Source organism: Giraffa tippelskirchi, chromosome 13 (genome assembly GCF_054371585.1).
Source record: "Giraffa tippelskirchi isolate mGirTip1 chromosome 13, T2T-mGirTip1v1.2.pri, whole genome shotgun sequence".
Lineage (NCBI taxonomy): Eukaryota > Metazoa > Chordata > Mammalia > Artiodactyla > Giraffidae > Giraffa > Giraffa tippelskirchi.
In genome coordinates this window covers 122065390-122085305 of record NC_137287.1, presented here as the reverse complement: position 1 = coordinate 122085305, position 19916 = coordinate 122065390, and the positions used below count along the sequence as shown (strand labels likewise).

General features: G+C 44.0%; 1 protein-coding gene and 1 long non-coding RNA gene across 2 annotated transcripts in view; one reads left to right on the top strand and one right to left on the bottom strand.

Annotated features, from left to right (window-relative positions):
* On the bottom strand, nucleotides 1-6973 carry LOC145532411 (uncharacterized). The gene is made up of 2 exons (XR_014073210.1): nucleotides 6689-6973; nucleotides 1-1114 (listed from the first exon to the last, which is right to left on the bottom strand). It is a non-coding gene; the product is annotated as an uncharacterized LOC145532411 (long non-coding RNA).
* Nucleotides 6974-10857: 3884 nt separating this feature from the next.
* ZNF217 (zinc finger protein 217) overlaps nucleotides 10858-19916 on the top strand; it is a 34911-nt gene continuing 25852 nt past the window's right edge. The window contains exon 1 of the mRNA XM_081557278.1: nucleotides 10858-10955. The gene's annotated coding sequence lies outside the window, so the exon portion shown is untranslated. The remainder of the gene's footprint in view (nucleotides 10956-19916) is intronic.

Sequence of the window (19916 nt, the reverse complement as noted above, 5' to 3'; positions counted from 1 at the left end):
TGTGGTTACTGTGGACTTTATTTGCATACAGGCTTATCTTGTTTTTAAAGCAGTAAGAAAAAAAAAAGAGGAGGGAGAGGAAAAATCCTAACTTTCACCACATGTTCTCAAAATGTAATCTTATAATAAGGCGCCACAGCTCAGGCCCCATTAACAAGCAAAAAAAAAGAGAGAGAAAGGAAAAAGTCCTTAATGTAGAAGAATCCTACACATTAGAAACATTTTCTAGAATGTAGAGGGTAAACAAGGCAGTAGCCTCAGGACACCTTCCAGAGAGAATTCCACAATCAAACTTTTTTTGTCGCTCCTGTCTGGTGGGTCAGACTGGGGCTGATCCTGTGACTCCTGGTTTCAGGGGCCCGCTCCGCCTGTGGGCTCATCACTGCCTGGGTCCCTGGCTAGTTCCCCAGGCCAGAGAGAGAGGCTCCATTCCAACAGAAAAGCAAAGAGGACAAAACAGGAGAGCGGCCCCATCGCAGATTCTCAGGCTGTAGAGCGAATCACAAATCTCGCCACGTTTAATGCTGTGCATTCAAGCCAGAATCACTCGTCCTCATTCTGCAAGAAAAGCTCAAACTGCCCATCCTTGTCCAGCTGTGCGAGCACATGTGAGCCACTTCGTGCTCCGGAGGAAATGCGCTCGCATGCAATTCCTCTTCTGTGTGCGGTGGAAATACTGCAAGGAAATGGACTGGGCAAAGTTCATACTGACTCAGGAAGAGAATGGATTTCAAGCTGCAGAACGTGGCTAGTGACTCACACCCACGGTGGAGCCGGGCGGGCCAGGAAGAGCGCATCACAGGTAGACGCCTGGACGGCCTGTGGCGCCCACGCCAGACAAGCATCCCGATGGCGCGGACCGCCCAGGGTCCTGCACATCCTCAGCTCCAGGGGCGGGTTCACCACCTTCGACGACGGCGTGCGGGAGAGACCCGTGAAAAACGCCCCCGAGTAGAGATAAACACAAAGGCTGCGAAGATTCACTTCATAATCGCCGTTAGGTATTTCTGCTTCATACAATTAGACAGTCTGGCTTTGGGGGCGTTGTCGAGGCTGTTCTGAAGCAGGTGTCGTCGTTTTAGCTGCTGTGCCCCGCCCCGGCCAAAGTGTGATTCTGAAGTGGAAAGCAAGAAACAGGAGCAGTGGTAAGAATCTTAGGTCCTGAGAAGCTGTGCCTGTTTGCGGAGCTCGGTGCCTGCAGATTGTAACGCAGACCTATGTATTCCTGGACCTAAAAAATCCAGTTTGTATTTTGTCCCATTCTAATACCTGCCTCTGATGTCAATTTCAGGAAGCACAGGGAGGGACAGAGAAAAAGCCTGTTTCCCTCCACCCCCTTTTACCATGTTCCCTCCCTGGAGGTCTATGACCAGAGTGAAGATTTTTCCAAGGAGACAATTACCCTGCCAATTTGGTTTTCCTTTACAATGTAAATACCTCTTTTGTGGTATTTATTCCTGGATAATTTGCTCTGAAATATCTTAAGATACGAAGGGAAATAAGAGTTTCCCTGCTACAACAGGCTTTACCTATTAGGGTTTTAATTCAACTATCAATGAAGCCCTTTTTTTTTTGTTTGCTTTGATATTCTGCCCCATTCTACAGACCAAAAGGAGTTGGAGGTGGGGTGCGGGGAGGGGAGTGTTCTGTACAGCATTTGCAGTTTATAAATATTTATAAGAGATAGAAAACAAGGCATGACTTAAGAAGTTAACATTTTGGACATATGAGAAAAATCATCATTGGAAAGGATCAGGGGAAGAAAAGCAGAAGAAAACCAAGTACTATGCCATTTTTTAAAAGCTGCCAGGAAACCCACCAATTTAGGGGCCATGGTTGTTTCTGAGGGTCATGTGTTGGGTTTATGGGTGTTTTCTTCCGTTTTCAAATTTTCTATCATGAACAGTAAGTCTTTCTCACCATAAACATTCAAAAGTATCTTTTATGTATTCTATATTGTGTCTAGAATGTTTCCTCTAGTATTTTCTCAGTGATATTGTAGAAGTTGAGAACTCCTATATTGAAAGTGTGGCAGGTGCATAGACTTAGTAACAATATTCTTCTAGCTTATTGTGGGGTTACCCTGAATCGTTCCGATTCATCTCCTGTGGGCTCCACTGTCTCCCGTTGACATTTGTTCAACACATGTTACACAGACTTGAACCAGATAGATAGCATTTCAGCAGCTATCCCTGCAGTTTGGAAGTTGGTATTTTTAACACTATTCAAGATAGCCTGTATCAGGTCAATAAATAGAAATTAAACTTGAACACTGAAGATCTGGTCAGCTTTTCTCAAAGAGTTGGTCTTTACACCTGAAAATGGATTACAGACACTCCATCTAATGTTCTAGATGCAGGTATAGCATCTTGCCTTGATCAGCTTAATGTTTCATTTATATTGTAATGTTATTTTTCAGTTGTATGCCTGTGTGTGTTTAAAGTAAAAACGATCCAGAAATAAGTTTTTGGGGGGGGGAATAGTTTTAATTGGTTTCAAATGTTCCAATAAACTCACACCCATATACTCTTGCTCAAGAATTTCTTTGCCAGATTATTACATACTTGTTTGCCACCTCTCTTTAGTTTTCTCTTATTTTCTTCATCTTAGGAACCATAGAAGATATTATGCAGGCTGGGTCAGAAAATGTAAATATTTTCAAAAAACTTAAACATTCAATGTCATAGGAAAGAGTTAAAAAAAAAACAAAAATCAGATCTCTACTCCTAAAAACAACTAACAGTTTAAGAATCAGAAAATAGCAAAACCAATCTTAAGCCCCAAAGAGAAAAAGAATATATATTTTTTCACATTCATGTTTAATTTTGTTATCTTCAACTGTAGTTCCCACTGCAAACATCCCAATAAACGGCCAGTCTGTATGACTAAGGGAATACTCTGACTTATGATCCGCTGATAGGCAAAGAAATATCAACAAGGCCAGGAGGCCTCCTAAGTCACTATCTAACAGTTGGTGGCACCGCCAGATGGCCCAGCTAGTTGATGAGGAGCATTGGTTGTACCAAAACCATTGCAAGTTTGCTAAGATTATTTCAGCCCATGAATAACTTCAGGTACAGACCATTCACACTGGATTCTCCGAGACCAGAATACAATAGAATATGGATGAGTGGTGGGTGCCCTGTGCTCCAAGTAGCAGCTTTGAACCCTTACAGGTTGAAATTCCAGGGCTCCTCTGATGAATTTAGTGTTGAGGTGCATACTTGAAAACTCAGAAAGACATAAAATCTGTAATAACTTGGAAAAGTGCAGAGAAGGGCAGAAATTGCTTTTTAACACACAGAGATGGAAGGAGACAAAATTTTAGCGTGAATTCAGACATTATCTTTTTTCACAAGCAAAACTCTCAGATAAAAGTAATATCCCTAACATGTTTATAAGAACAGTTTTATATCAATCTTGATTTCCTTAAAGGTGAGACAGCTTCTTGGGTTTAGGATTCTCTTACAAAGTACTGTGTTTATAAACATTATTTTCAAGACAAAAAAAAAATAATCTATGACACCCTGATGTCTCCAAGAAGACAATATGGGACTTCCCCGGCAGTCCAGTGGTTAAGATTGCATAATTCCACTGCAGGGGGCAGGGGTTCGATCCCTGGTCAGGAAACTAAAATCAAAATCATGGAAGCCGTGTGGCATGGCCAAAAAAAAAAGACAATATGATGGTCTTGGGGCATTTTTCATGCACCCCTTCAGTGTCTTGTGATATAAGGAGGAGAACTTGGTCAGGGACAGAGTCAAACTGTAGCCCTTACATGATCCAAGAACACCAGGAGCCCAAAGTCTTACTTAACTGAAGCCCGTGCCCTTGACTCTCAACTCAACTTGACATCATGGTTATTTGAAGCACGTGAATTTTAAAAAATAGTTTTCATCATGATTATCATATAGTGTTAGAAGTAATTCACTACTCTCTGAGGCCAGAAACAAAGGCTTTCATTCTTAAGAGACCCAATCAAAGGTTAGTTTACCCACTAAATAGCCTCAGACATTCTCAAATGCCGGAAGATGCCTTCAGAAGAAATAAAATTCCTAAGTAGGCCTTCTTCGCTCCCTTTCAGACTGCTGAGAAGGGAGGTTTGCCATGAAGGCAATCATCTGCTTTATTTTGGAGTCTTAAGACTGTGGGCTTTTCTTTTTGTCTTCTTATTTACAGCTAAGGTACTTAATTAAAAATGAAATATAAATCTATCAAACTGGTGCGCAAAGAGAAGTCTTTGCAAAGATACAGTTTAGGAAAGAGAGGTCTGAAAGAGAAAAATGGAATATGATGTCATAGAGCAGATTTAGTATCTTTCAAAGTCCAAAATAATGTTTTCCCAGTAGTTTTTTAAGTGTCTGTCAAATCTGTCAATTACTTGCTTAAGGTTACTTCCCACTTCTTCAAAATCTCTGAAGTTCAAAGTAAATAATTGTTACAACAGTTAAATCCAGTATTTACCAGGAGACTATTTCCTGAGATTTTGACATTTCAATTAAGATTGCAATAGTGTTGCCCCTGCCTTTTCAAAGATGATCAAATATATCACATTGGAAAACCGTGTAATCTTGTTTGGAACCCTCTCTCATGCCTTTGCCCCCGGTAAGAGATCTGCGAGAGAACTTTAATACAAATCAGAAACTTAATTGAAGTAAAAGGTACTAAAAGAGAAACTTCTGGCTCAGTACTTTGACTCTTTGGACTATTAATAACCAAGAGAACTGTATTTTCAAGCTGGTGTGTTGCTCATCTATTCTGCTCCCACCTTTGATCTCAGTATTTACAGAGTGTCTGTGAAGTCTGGAAACAAAGAAGGAAACACGTAATACCATCTTGAACCCTCTTCAGTCTGCAAAAAAATAAGAATACAACAGAATAGACTGATAGAATGGTACCATCAAATAACAAAACAAAAAAGAGTAAGTAAATTAAATAAAGTAAAAGAAATAACACTATGTTTCCAGACTTTATGGAAATCCTCCCTGTGAACTGGTGGGGTGTGTTGAGCCATGGTGAAATGGGAAACTCCACTGCAGGAAGTGGTGCTTTTCTGATGCTGCTAATTAAGGAATGTGGAACTCTTGCTTCTGAGTCAGCCTGGCGGTATGTGGAACTCTGGGCTGCTTGCTGCTTACATGACTATTGCATGAAACTTTGGAAATAAAACCAGAATATCTTGCCACTTAACACTTAAGAGGCAGGAGGTGGTGTGTGTGTGTGTGTGTTTAAATGGTTCCTAATCTTAAAAATGGTTCGCTGCAGCTGGCCTTGTTATCAGCTGATCATATTTACAGCATCGTCTCAGACAGTGGTGCAACCCACAGAGAGGAATTGAACCATTTATGGGGTCGCATTTTAAGGTGCCTAGGCTTATCGGAGTTTTCTGATGATTCACGACTACTGCACAGCAATAAAAACATCTCTGTGGGACTGCCAACTCTTTGTAATTTCTTTTTGGTAAAATAAATGTTAATTTGTTTTTTTTTCAAAGGTAATACAGGTATATAAGAGAAAAATAATTTGAGAAAAAGAGGTAGAAAAAGGCCATGCATAGCCCGTGATCAAAAAATAACCATTAAAAAATGTTTAATAGCAAAATTTTCCAAAAAATTTTTTGATGTGGGCCATTTTAAAAGTCTTTGATTTACTGCAATAGTGCTTCTGTTTTATGTTTTGGTTTTTTGGCCACAAGGCATGTGGGATCTTAGTTCCCCGACCAGGGATTGAACGCGTATGCCCTGCAATGGAAGGCAAAGTCTCAACCACTGGACTGCCAGGGAAATACCGAGAAATTTTGAAATGAACATAACAATAGAATCAGTTCTGCAGTTTCAAGATGTGAACCACATTTGCTTCAATTCTCTCCTATTTGAAATTTGCTAAAGCATTATAAATTTCAATGTATCATGCCATTCTCCTGCTATACTCTTCAATATATGTCTAAAAAAAGTGTACATTTTTTCCCTAGTAACTCAAAATGCCATTATCACAGCGAATGCATGAACAATAAGTCCTCGCTATCACATAATGTGCAGTCCGTGCTCAAATTTCCCTGATAAGAAAACCAATTTTAACAGTTTTATGTATTCTTATGTGCTATTTGCTTAATAAGAAGAAGACATAGTTTATGAAAAATATGATTTTGCATCTTGATTTTTTTCCATTTGCTATTTTAACTATTTCCCAATGGCATTCTTTTCAAAACTTTCTAATTTCAAAATGGCTATGTGCAAAAGTGGGGCATAATTTGGGTGATTAGCTATTCCTGTGTGTCTCCACATGGGTGTGGAGAGAGAGTGTGAGTATTGTGCCTCTCCTTATAGTAAATCTTGTTGCCATGAATGTCTTTGTTCATGACACCTTTTCCTTGATTGGGCTATTTCCTTTGGGTTGATTTCGGGAGTGTTATTACTGCACCCAAATGTATGAACATTTGTAAGACCCTTGACTTGTGTCACTGAGTTGTTTACAAAAGGACTGTACCAATTTACACTTCCACTTACAAAGGATGAGAGAACCTCTATTAAAATGTTTAAAGGCAATGCTTTTCAGAGCTCTTATAAATCACTGGCTCGGGCTGACTCCTGTATCATATGGTCAGAGCCATCTCAAAATAAATAAATACACATTTTCTATAGCCATAAAAAGCTGGCATGCGCAGACTGCCAAACAACCACAAACTAACTTTGATTAAACGAGGAGAGCGGGCTGCTTGTTGAAAACGTGGTGATGAGATCGTCTCTACCCGCCGGGAAGCCAGTCGTGGAGGGGCGGGGCGCCGGCATTTCTCCTGCCTCTACCCGTCCTGGAGAAGGTAGACGAGAACAGGTCAGCGAGCTTGACGATTTTTTTTTTAAGCTGAGTGTTTTTACTTGTTTCCATATGGCTGAGGGGATGATGCAAAAATACGATTGAAATCGGGTTGGAAACTAGCAGAAAACTTCTGGTTGCAGGCGCTTCCTGTAAACGCAGCCCCATGGTACCGGGTAACAGAGGATTAAGGCAGAGCCATTTTAGCTTGGAGTCCAAATTCTACTTTGTTTCCTTGGGGACACGTTGTCCTTATTCCTTGGCTTCAGACACAAGTGCTTGAGAAACTTGTTTATTTCTGTTTGTAGCATTATTTAAAGGACATAGCATAGTAGTTACAAATCATTATAGAAAATTCAATTGTATTAGTTTGGAGAAATTTATGTGTCAGATTTTTTAATTTAAACAGGGAAGAAAGAAAGGCTATATCATTACTGTTGTGTTTATGGGGGAGAAAAAAAAGAGAAAAGGAACTTGATAAGAAAATACTTAGCAAAATAGTCTTTAAGAGCATCTGAATCTTTCATTCTTTGCTTTTTTTTTTCTTTTCTTTCTTTTTGTAAAAGTTCAGGAAAGATGGTCCTATTTTCCTCATTTGCTTTTACACTGTTTTCATCCCACTCGCTGAAGCCATTCCTCAAAGCAAGTGGGAACAAAACATAATCTCCTAAAATATTTTTAAGAGGACACGCAGGCTTGGTATTTGTAAAAATATGTCAACAAAATGTGCTAACCACATTTGAAAAAAAAAAAAGTTGTCAAAGAGGCCAAGGGGATTAGTTCAGTTGAAGGGCTGATTAGGACAGGGAGAAGGATGGCTAATGTCATTCTGGCTGACGTTGACACTGAGTCACTTTTAAGGTTTTTAAGGTCCCATTGCCATCAGCTCCTTTAAGCCTTAAAGGTGTCCGGTGCACTGGGGACTCATTATTCCCATTTTACAGATGAGACAGGGAGGCTAAGTCATCAGGCTGAGGTCTCTGGGCAGTGGAGTCAGGATGTGGATCCAGGAAGGCTCTGGGGACTGCATTTGATTCAGTTCCAGTTTCTGGGGAACACTTGCCGTGTTACTGCTGGGAGCTGCTGAAACCGAAGTGGTGAAGGAGTTGGGGCGGGATTAACCAGCTCCAGAGGTTCAGGGCAGCTGTCTGATCTCTCCTCTAGACCCAGGGATTCTTTCTGGCCGCTCTGTGCCTCTCGAGGGTGTGGCTCTGGCCTTAATCTCCTCCAGCGTTTCTCCGTCCCCGTGTCCTGCTGGCGGGCGTGGCCTGAGAGGCGCACCTAGGGTCTGAAGGCCGCTGTCCCAACCTCCCTGCTGCCCCTCACCTCCCAGCTCGCCCTTCCGCTGGGAGAAGGTGCCCAGGGGACGCTGAGAGGCTGGTTGTCTCCGAACCTCCGAGAGATCGCCCAGATTAAGGTAACCTTCTGATTTTTCCAAGGATTTCACGTGCTTAGCCGATGTTGGGTGGGCTAGCAGATGATTGAAAGCGCCTCAGTTCTGGAGAGAGCAATCTGGGTCCAAATCCTTTTGTCGCCCTCACCTGCTATAAACACACTCGCTTCTCTTCTCTAACCCGTGAAAAAGCACCGTAGCAGGTCCTGCGCTGGCTGAGCTTCTGTGGCCGTAGGCAATAATCTTTATAATGTTCAGTCCAGTCCAGTCCAGTTCAGTGGCACAGTCGTGTCCGACTCTTTGTGACCCCATGGATGGTAGCCCGCCAGGCTCCTCTGTCCGTGGGATTTCCCAGGCAAGAATCCTGGAGTGGGTTGCCATTTCCTCTTCCAGAGGGTCTTCCCGACCCAGGGGTCCAACCCGCGTCTCCTGCGTTGGCGGGCGGGTTCTTTACCGCTGAGCCACCTGGGAAGCCCGCCGTGTGGCAAAGTGTCTCCAAAGCTTTTACAGGCGAAGATTTGTTTATTTCTCTTAAATACACTTGTCAGTGAGTATTCTTACCTCCATCTGTAAAATGGGGAGAAGAGGCGAAGAAAGTTCAAATGAGGTGACAGGCTGCACAGCTGGGTCGTGCAGAATCTCGGTGTGAACCCAGCTTCGTGAGCTCAGCCCTTGAACCACCACCCACGTGACCGCGCAGAGCTGCCCGTTTCTAATCTGGGTGAACAGGGTACTAAGTCGGCCTGGGTATCCAGAAGTGGTGCATACAACTTACTAGGACTATAGGGAGTGCTCCATCAGTGATCCTTATTATCCTCTGTTTTCCTAAGGCCAAGGTCAACAATCTAGGATAAGAAAGAATGGCATGTGGCAGCGTGGGCTTTGGAATTAAATCGGGCTAGAATTTCATTTTATTCTTGTCGAACTTTCAAGGAAGTTAAACAAGCTAGTAGGTCAGAAAGCAAACCTCTGCTGGCTCCGGTTTCCTCATCTGGCAAATGAATTTAAATATACTTAATTTATATATAAATATAAATATAAATTGGAGAAGGCAATGGCACCCCACTCCAGTACTCTTGCCTGGGAAATCCCATGGACAGAGGAGCCTGGTAGGCTGCAGTCCATGGGGTCGCTAAGAGTCGGGCACGACTGAGCGACTTCACTTTCACTTTTCACTTTCATGCACTGGAGGAGGAAATGGCAACCCACTCCAGTATTCTTGCCTAGAGAATCTCAGGGACGGGGGAGCCCGGTGGGCGGCCGTCTCTGGGGTCGCACAGAGTCGGACACGACTGAAGCAACTTAGCAGCAACAGCATCAATATAAATTAGTGTATACTTACATAAATATAGATAGGTCATCAGGAAAATTCAGTAACAGCCTGACTGGGCACATTTGGTGTGGAGTTAAGACTGGCACGTAGCAGGGGCTCAATGAATCGTTTTCTGTTTCCTGTCTGCTTATCCTGTTTATTTCTTCTATTACTATTGTTGTTATCAAAGCCGCCTGCAAATATGAACACAGAAATATCTGAGTGCTTTTGGCAAAGGAGACTATCTGCTTGACTCTTTCAGGAGTGCTTTTAATTTTTACCATCTCCTTAATAAAGCTTCTTAATACCCGGTCATCATTCCTCTGCTCAAACCACTCAATGGCTCTCAGGCACATTCAGATAAAATCCTATCTTCTCAAAACCCCAAAGGCCCCAGGCAACTGATGTCATCACCACCATTCTCCTTTTCTGATTTGTCTCTTTCTACTCCATACCAGCCACTCTGCCACCATGCTGGCCTCCTTGGTTGCTCCTTGAATCACTGGGCATACCCTTTAAGGTCTTTGCAGAACCAACCTTTTAGACTCTTTCCCCAGGACTGCGCACGGCTCCCACTGTCACCCTATTCAGACCTTTCCTCAGATGTCTGCCCCTATGAAGTCATCCCGGACTATCTTATTTAACACCCCCTCCCCCTTCATTTCCTGACCCCCCTTCTCCCCTTATTTTTCTCCATGCCACAAGGCACTTGGGGGCTTATTTCCCTGCCCAGGAATCGAACCCACATCCCTGCATTGGGAGTGAAGAGCCTTAACCACTGGACAGCCTGGGGAATCCCGGCACGTATTGAACACATTAGAATATTAAATGCTAACTCTGTGACGATAGGCATTTTGATTGGTTTGCTTTCCAGCTGCATTCCTAGCGCCTGGAACAGTGCCTGGTACACAGTAGGTGCTTAAAAATGTTTGTTGAGGAGGAGAGAAAATTCATGAGTGAAGGAAAGAACCTAGGGAGCATGTTTATTTAGTTAAATAGTACAGCTAATAGCACATTCTTTTAATTAAATGTGCGATGTGCTAAGTCGCTTCAGTCATGTCTGACTCTTTGCCACCCTACGGAGTAGGGCTTATTTCTCCATGGGGTTTTCCAGGCAAGAATACTGGAGTGGGTTGCCATTTCCTTTTCCAGTATTTAATTAAATAGAACAGCTAAATATTGAGCCACTTCCTGTGTGCCAGCAACTGCGGCATGGAGGAAACTGGCCTTCCCTTCAAGGGGCCTGCAGTTTACACAGGTGGGCTCAGCCCCATCCAGCCGGTGTCACAAAGGAGGGGCTGAAGGGTGACTGAACAAAGAGGGTGGAGGCCTCTGCAGCGGGCCTTGGGGAGTGGGCAGGGTGGCTACGGAGGGCCTTGCACACGGATGGCACGTGCGTTTGGACACATTCAGGGTGACGGCGGCCCAGGCGGGGAGGTGGGTAGGCAGAGAGTGGTGTATCTCCTGTTCATGAAAAGGCAGTAGGTGGGGGTACTAAACATTTTATTGCCTGTTGTTGTTTTTTTTCTAATTTCTGAGGTTATTCCACACAGTTTGGAATTTCTTGTTAGTAAGCATATGTGTATGCTTTACATGTAAAGAGATTAAAATTTTAGCTATCACCAAAATGTCCTGGATCCTTGCCCATTTTTGAGAATTAGCCAAATTTGGTGTATTTGCATATATATATATATATTTATTTATTTATTGAGATATAATGATGTGTAACATTATATTAGTTTCAGGTGGTGCAAGATAATGATTTGATTATTTATATATATTGAGAAATGATCAGCATGGATATATCTTATGATGTGTGTTCATAAATATATTTACACTACACACACATACAAATATACATGTGTATACGTATACACATGTGTACATGTACATAATGTAATACATATAAGTGTACATTATTAAATATATACTATATATGTAAATGTATGCATTTATATATGTAAATATAAGTGTATATATTTATATAATACACACATAAATATACAGTATCCATGTATTTTCTTTGGAAAATACATTACTGTGTATATGTTTTTAAACAAAAGTATGGCATTACTTTTTGCAACTTTTTAAAAAAGTTTTATTTTTTAATTGAAGAATAGTTGCTGTACAGAATTTTGTTGCTTTCTGTCAAACATCAACATAACTCAGCCATAGGTAGCAGCCTTGTTCTTTTACTCCACCATGTCTGGGTAATCTGGCCATTCTACTGCATCCTTTCCAGCTGCTCTCTATATTCTTCAGTTTGGATGTGGCCCAACGTATGGGGCATTTTCCTTTTGATGAACACATGGGTTGTTCCCAGTTCTTCACTCTTACAAACAATGCTGCCCTGAGCATCCTTGTGCATGCTTCTTGATGTAACTGAGGCATTATTTCTCTAGAGTAGGTATTCTAATTACATGCTTTTCTTCATATGTCTTAATTTGTTTACGGTTTCTCCTGTTAAAATATAAGCTCCACAAGGGTAGGAATCCAGTTCGTTGTGTATCTCACTGCTTAAGTACTATCTAGCTAAGTGCCTGGGACAGAGGAGTGCTCCCAAATAAATACTTCTGGAATGCATCCGGCTGCAAGGTCGGCGGGGGCCATGTGTAGTTTTGTTCCCTGAGAGAGGGCACTGTGGTTTATTTTGGTAAAACTGGAGATTTTACCGAATCTCCACTGCACAAGGCAGTGGCAGGGTGGTTATTTGTGGGGTTCAGGGAAAAGTATTCTGGGTTAAGAAGACAGGGACAGGAGGATTGGTTATGAGATTGGTACACAGATCAGAATGAAACAAGAGCCAAGGACTCTGGAAATAAAAAAGAAAAAGTGCATTTGAGAGATTCTGAGATGATAGGAGCTGTAAGACTTGCGAACTGGTCAGCTCTGACAGGCGGTGTAAAAGGGAGGCATGGAAGTTTGAGACTTCATCTTACAAACATACACTGCCTCCCAGCTCTGCAGAAAGCACTCTGCTAATTGCTGTTGGGACATAACTTGCATGACCTTTCCTCCTCGCCTTCAGTACCTTCACAGGAGACTTGCAGACTGCTAGGGAACGCCGGGGAGTGACTGTGGTGGCAGGGGACCAGCCCCAGGGCGGCCAAGCCACAGAAGGCTGTTCCAGAACGGGGGAGGGGAGGCTGGCTGGGCGAGGAGGTTTCACCCTTGCCCCAGAGCCGCGCAGGGCTGAACATTCAGGAAATAAGTGTCAACAGTGTGCATTAGGGTTCATTTTCAGAAGAGCTTTAGGTTGGTGACAGAGCTGGGGTTCAGCGTTGGATTCAAATGGTCCACTGACCTTCATCTGGAAGATGGGGAATCAGACTGTTAGCGGTGTGACCTCAGGCAGCCTGCTCAAGGCTCCTGAGTCTCGGTTTCCTCTTTTTTAAAAGAAAGGCATAAGATGGTTAAGTAATAAGGACTTACTGTATCATATAGGGAACTCTGCTCAGTGTTATGTAAAAATAAAAATTTAATTTTATAAATAGAGCATCTATCTGATAATGAAAAAAAAGGCAGGTGGGAAGAAAAAAGGAAAGGCAGTAATAACTCAAGGGGTGAAGACTGATCAGATTACAGCTGGTGCCAGGGAGGCAGGGCTGATTCTGAGATCCTGCCCTCAAGGGGAAGAGAATGTGGTCTTGAAGTAAGAGGATGGTAACTTCTTCCCTTTTTGCCAGGGCTTCTTTGTTTAAGCGGGATGAGATCCTTCAGGAGATCTAGAGGAAGAAACACCAGAAGTTTGATAGTCTTTCGGTTTTACTTTTTTTTTTGGTGGCAGACTAGTGCTCTTAGAACAAAGTCCAAAGTCTTCAGAGGGCCCACTAGGCCTTACCAGAAATTCTGTCTTTCTTCTCAGAGATGTTGGGATTTCGGGGCAGGGCCCTGATATGATCAGACTTGACTTTTTTTTTAAAAAATATTTGTTTATTCATTTGGCTGTGCTGGGTCTTGTTGCGGTGTGCCAAGTCTTTGTTGCAATATGCGGGATTTAGTTCCCCGACCAGGGATCGAACCTGGGCCCCCTGGACTGGGAACGTGGCGTCTTAGCCACTGGACCACTGGGGAAGTCCCCAGATTGGACTTTTGAATCGTAAGGAGCTTGGGGTGTGGCAGAGATGTGCTTGTCGGCATCCACTTCCCTTACAGATGTTTCCCCAGCACGTGGGGAAAACGCCCGGCTCATGGTAGGTGTGCGTGCCATTGGCCGAATGTGTGTTCAGCGTCTGCCGTGAGATCAACGCTGAGGACAGCTGTTTCATCGTGTTAGTAGGAGAATGTAATGAGAAGGTAGATGAGTGCCTGGCACACAGCATTCATGCTCAGCTTGCCTCTAGTGTTTAATGAACATCTACTATGTGCTGGTAGTATGCAGGGTCCTAGTAGTACATCTGCAGGACCCCGGAGATATACCACGAGGTGTTGGGGTGAGGCCTTGCTGGTGTCTGCACAGGAGAAGGAGGCCATTGTGATGAAGGACACTGTGGTGAGAGGGAGGAGAGAGAGGAGCTGAGGGGGAGACCGAGGCAGGGGACCCCACGATGAGGGAGGCTCTGTCTGTGGATGAGGACCGAGGCCCTAGAGGCAGGTGCTGAATTTAGACGCCCGGATCTGCTGCTTATTACCGGCTATTTCATCTCTTGGTGCCCAGGTTCTGTGTCTATAAAAATGGAAAAATGTAGGCCCTGCCTTGCAGGATTATTAGGTGAATTAAATGAGTTGCAAAGTGAAAAGCACCCGATTAACGTTGGCGTTATCGGCAGGTTGGCCCTGTTTCTGGCCTGGAAGTTTTTTAAGTGTTGGTGGCTTAGTCCACATAACCCATCCTAAGGCAGAGAAATGCAGGAGGCTCTGCTGGCAGTGAGTCTGTGGACAAGTCCCCATTTTGATGGAGTTAACAGTCTGATTCAGACCAAAAAAATAAAATAAAATTCGTAACCAACCAACTATATAAACAATTTGCTACACCGATTATCTCATTAAACCAGAGAAAAGTGAGTTCAGAGCCTCTGAATGCTCTTCTAGCAAAGTACAGGACCTGTTGGGTTTCAGGTCAAATGGACAGGAATTTGAGCAAACTCCGAGAGACAGTGGAGGACAGAGGAACCTGATGTGCTGCAGTCCATGGGGTCGCAAAGAGTAGGACAGGACTTAGCGACCGAACAGCAACAAAAGGTCATCAAGGGGGCCGAGTTCCAAGAATATTCAGAGTTGAGTCCAGACAAAAGTGGAGCCTCCTGCTGAGTTGATACTCAGTAGTCAAGACAAGAGTTATGGTAACAATCCTTTGCTGTTACAGGGAAGCACAGAACTTCCCTCTGGTATGACACAGGGCCACCCAACCATCCAACTAGGCAGGTTGAATAGAGGTTAGAAGCCCCCTTGTACGTATGAGGAAACAGCCCAGACCCCTGTGAGTGGCCTAAACACTCAAACTTCAGGTCCCTTTTGGCGGGATCTCACTGCGGCTGAGTTCTGTTCTTCGGTCGCCAAGTCCTGTCCCACTCTTTGCGACCCCATAGACTGCAGCATGCCAGGCTCCTCCATCTTTCACCGTCTCCTGGAGTTTGTTCAAACTCACGTCCATTGGGTCGGTGACGCCCTCCAGCCATCTCATCCTCTGTCGTCCCCTTCTCCTCCTGCCCTCAAGCTTTCCCAGCATCAGGGTCTTTTCCAGTGAGTCGTTTCTTTGAATCATGTGAGTTCTGTACATTAATGTTATTTCTGTATTCATTTGTCTGGGACGCGTTCATTGATTTCTGCTGTAGACAGACATCATACCAAGACTTAGATGTCAGCAGCGAACAAATCACAGTGTCATGTATTTTTATGGAGTTTAGGCTGCAGTGGGAAGGGGCGAGGCAGGAATAATTGCTATAATGGTGAGTATGAGGGCGTTGGTTTGAGCTGGGGGGTCCTGGCAGGGATGCGTGATCCTGGTGTCAGTGGCTGACCCATCTCTACCGGATCTTTCTTCTCCATCCGCATTCCCTTCCCGGAGCGCCTCATATGATTCTATGGTCTTAACGGATCCGTTAGTGGTGGGGGATTGCGGGAGACGGTCTGAGAGTTGAAATCCAGAAATAATTTCTGGACATCTAAATGGAGCTGGAGTAGACAGCTGGAAATATATTTTGGGGTTTGAGGGGAGAAGTCTGGGTGGGAAATATACAAAGTTAGGCGCCTTATAGATGGTATTTTGAGCCATTGGACAGGATGAAATACTTTGACAATGAGTAGGAAAAAGAACAGGCTCCCTTGTTGGACCCTGGGGCACTTCAGAATGTGGAGGTCAGGGGAACAGAACTATGGAGGGCATGGAGAAGGAGCAGCCAGTGAGGACTGGTGGAAATCAGGAGGACAGGCGGTGTTCTGAATCAGGGGAGAAAGTGTTTCGAGGAAGAGGTTGACTCTATCAAGGGCTGCAGATGAGATAAAATAAATAAAGTGAGAGCAGAGAACTGATCATCTTTGATATCCTCCTGCTACCAGGTTCAAAAACCAGCCCTTGCGACTTCCCTGGTGGTCCAGTGGCTGAGACTCTGCATTTCCACTGCAAGGGGCATGAGTTCAATCCCTGGTCCAGGAACTAAGGTCCTGCAGGCCACCCAGTGCCACCAAAAACCCAGAAAAAGTCAGTCCTTGCCTCTGTCTCACTTCCTTGCTTCCCTGTTCTCACTCGCTGGGCCCCTTGCAGTGGCTTCCCCAGGGTAGCCTGTCCTCCACCCTGAGCCTTCTCACATTCTGCGCCTCATCTTAGAAAGCTTTCCTGGCGGAGTCTGCTCCTCAAGGAGCCCCAGTCCAAAAAACAGCAGGCTCTTCCCATCTCTACGGAGCCTGTGTTGTCTGCCTCCCTCTAGAAAATAAGCTCCAGAAGGGCAAGAGCTGCATTTGCTTTGTTTCCTGTAAGCTCTGGCTCTGGTGCCTACAGCAGGGCCAGGCCCGCCAGACTTTGGGCTTACAAGCTTTATGCAGTGTCTCAATTCCCTCAAGTCTTATATAAGCAGAAATATTTGTCTAAATAATTACATTATTATATAGTTCTTCCAGTTTTATTGAGCTATGATTACCATATGTGCTCAGGCGCACAGTTGTGTCTGACACTTTCCAACCCCGTGGACCTTAGCCCGCCGGGCTCCTCTGTCCATGGGATTCTCCAGGCAAGAGTACTGGAGTGGGTTGCCGTTTCCTTCTCCAGGGGATCTTCCTGACCCAGGGATCGAACCCATGCCTCTCGCATTGGCAGGAGGGTTTTTATACCACCGAACCACCTGGGAAGCCCAAATGATTACCATTATAGCATTGTATAAGCCTAAATTGTACAATATATAGTAATTTGATATATGTACATATTTCAGAAATGATGACCACAATAAGTTTAATTAACATGTACCATTTCACATAGTTACAAATATTTTTTCCTTGTGATGAGAAAGGTCTACTTCTACAAAAATGTATTATATGGCACAGAGAATATAGCCAACATCTCCAAACTTTACATGGAGTGGACATGATTGAGCACACACATCCACACACATAACCTATAAAAATGTTGAATCACCATGCTGTATCCCTGAAACTAACATAATATTATAAAGCAATGATACATTTTCAGGGCAGGGTCTCAGTTCCCCAACCAGGGATTAAACCCTGGGCCCCTGTAGTGAAAGCTCTGTCTCATAGCCACTGGACTTGCAGAGAATTCCTTAACTATACTTCAATTAAGAAAAAAAATTTTTTTTTAAAGATGTACTTCCCCCTCGTTCCCTCCATCACACCATTTTATGGATCAGGAATGGAAACTCGTGGAGATGAAATAATATTCTAGGATTAATGCAACTGTCTAGAGGTTGAAACAGGAATATTTGAGCCCAAGATTGGATTACTGGAGAGAAGACATTCCAACATCTTGCCACAGGGCCCTGCCCAGGGGGTTTAAACCTCTCGGGAGGAACAGAAGCTGATGTTTTGAAGGCTTGGGAGAGAGAACTAGGCAAAGGGGACCACAGGGCTGGAGACTCGGGGTCAGAGAGAAGGCTGAAGCTTAGAGCTCTGAGTGACGGGCCTGCCAAGACTTGAGGCTGGAGAGTCAGGCAGGGCCCAGATCAGCAGGGCTGGCAGGCAGGGCCTGGAGTTTGTTCTTTTTTCCTGAGGCAATAGGAAGCCATTAAGCAGGGTGGTGACACCATCTGATTTACACTGTAAAAAGATCTCTTGGGCTATGGGTGGAGAACATATTAAGGCAAACCTAGAAAGGAAGAAGTTTGCAGACACCGAGGTATATTGGCAGGAGTGGGAGCTCACGGTGCTGTGGAGGAGCCTTGTGTTGGAGATGAAGGTCCGTGGGCAGATTTGAGATATATTAAGACAGAAGCTACAGGCCCTGCTGATGGATAAAGGGTGTGTGTGTGGGGGGTGGGGATGGAGATGAAATACCACAGTTTGATTTCTAGATTTTGGCATACGTGGGTGGATGGAAGATGGTTCCCTGTTTTGAGATGATGATGAAGACTGGATTTCAGGCCATGCCAGTTACCTTCCTTCCCTATTTTCACCCCCTCCTCACCCCGCGGGTCCCCATCTAGAATATTCGATGAGGACAAATGCTTTCAAGAGGCACTCCAAAAGTTACGTGGCCCGTGTAATTTATTTTTCTTCTGGTTTTATTGTGATGTGTTCAACGCACGGCATTGTGTAAGGTCAAGGTGTATAGCGTAATGGTTGACTTAAGAAACAATCATGAAATGATCATATAAGTTTAGTGAACACCCAGCATCTCATACCGACACACACACACAAATTTTCTCTCAGGATGAGTACTCAGGATTTACTGTTTCGCTTTCATAGATAACATTAACTACATCAATCATGTTAATTATATCAATCGTGTTAATTAGATCAATCATGGCGCATACTACGTCCCTAGTACTTGTTTATATATATATATATGTTAGTACATATAGTGAGGTGTAGTTGATGTCCAATGCTGCATGTCTCCGTCTAAAGGCCCACGATGGTTAGAGAGTCCCGGCTCGATCCCCTGACTTGCACACCACATCCTCGCAGCTTGTTTACTTCCCTGTGGAGTCGTTTGTCTGCCTTCATCTTCCTCCCCTGGCTTGCCCCTCCCCCTCTCCCCGTTCCGCACTGATAACCACCAGTTTGTTGTCTATATTTGACTGTTTCTGTTTGTGCTATATCCTCTAGTTTGTTTTATTTGCGACCCGTGTAAGAAACTTGAATTGACATTTTGAGTGGAGTCCCCCTTGGACCAAGCAGATAGTGGAGGGGGGTGTGAATAAGTTGTGCTTGTAGGGTGGGGGAGGGTCCTCAGTCAGGTTACCAGTCATGATTGGTTAGTCAAGTTGGGATTGCATCTAAACCTCTATTTATATTGAGCCTTATTCTTGGCTCCTCCCTTTTTTGGTTTGCTTATAAAAACCAGCAATCACATCTCTTCCAGTATTGTTCCGAGTCAGGTGGACGGGCCAACTCAGGGAGAAAGAGGCCCCCCTGGTTCCAGACCCTGTCTACCCTTCTCAAAGGTAATTTCTGCTATTTGTTTCCTATCATGTATTGTTGTGAGGTTTTACAGGGCATTTGAAATTGTGAGATGACTGAAGGGGATCAAGAAACTCCATAGAAAAGAGAGAAGTTTTGTGTTCCCTGGAGCGGTTGGGCATCCATACTTCCTTTAGTGTGTTCAGTCTTGTTAAAAGAGCTGCCCGGCTTCCTTCTCAAATGTCCCTTGTAGTTTGCAGAGTCGGCAAGGGTTTGCCTAACTTTTTCATTTTCTTTTCCTGCTAACTCCTCACTGCAGTTTTTCAGGTTTTCCTGCTCTGAACACTGAATTCTTTTAAGTCTGTCTTGGCACCGTTTCAGCCCCTGGATTTACATACAGTTTCCAAATCGCTTCTCTATAATAGTTCCACAGTAAAACAAATACTGGCGAAAGTAAGAAGATAGTACTGGCATTCTCTTCTTCTCATTAAGGCTAACTCTCAAATGGTGATGCCAATGGATGTTAAACATAGCAAATCAGAAGGGGTTTGGTTTGGTTTTGTTTTGTTAGAAATCTGAGAATGCGGTGGCAGGCAGGAGGAGCTGGAGAGAAAATCAGAAGTTAGCTAAAGGCAGAGGGCTCCTATCACGAGGGTTAGATCAGAGATAATGGTGCGATTTTATAAGCATACACTGGGAAATGGATCTTAAGGAAGGCTGGTCTGTGTGGATAATTGTGAAAAATGAGGTGTAGCTGATGTGTGCGGCATTAAGAAGGGGTGAAGTGGGGTCTTTCCCTCTCTCCCCGAATAACGTGTGAGCAGGACCATCAGCTCACATTGGAAGGGACATTTCTGGTTCCATTGTTTGTGTCGCCTGCGTCTCTGCAGC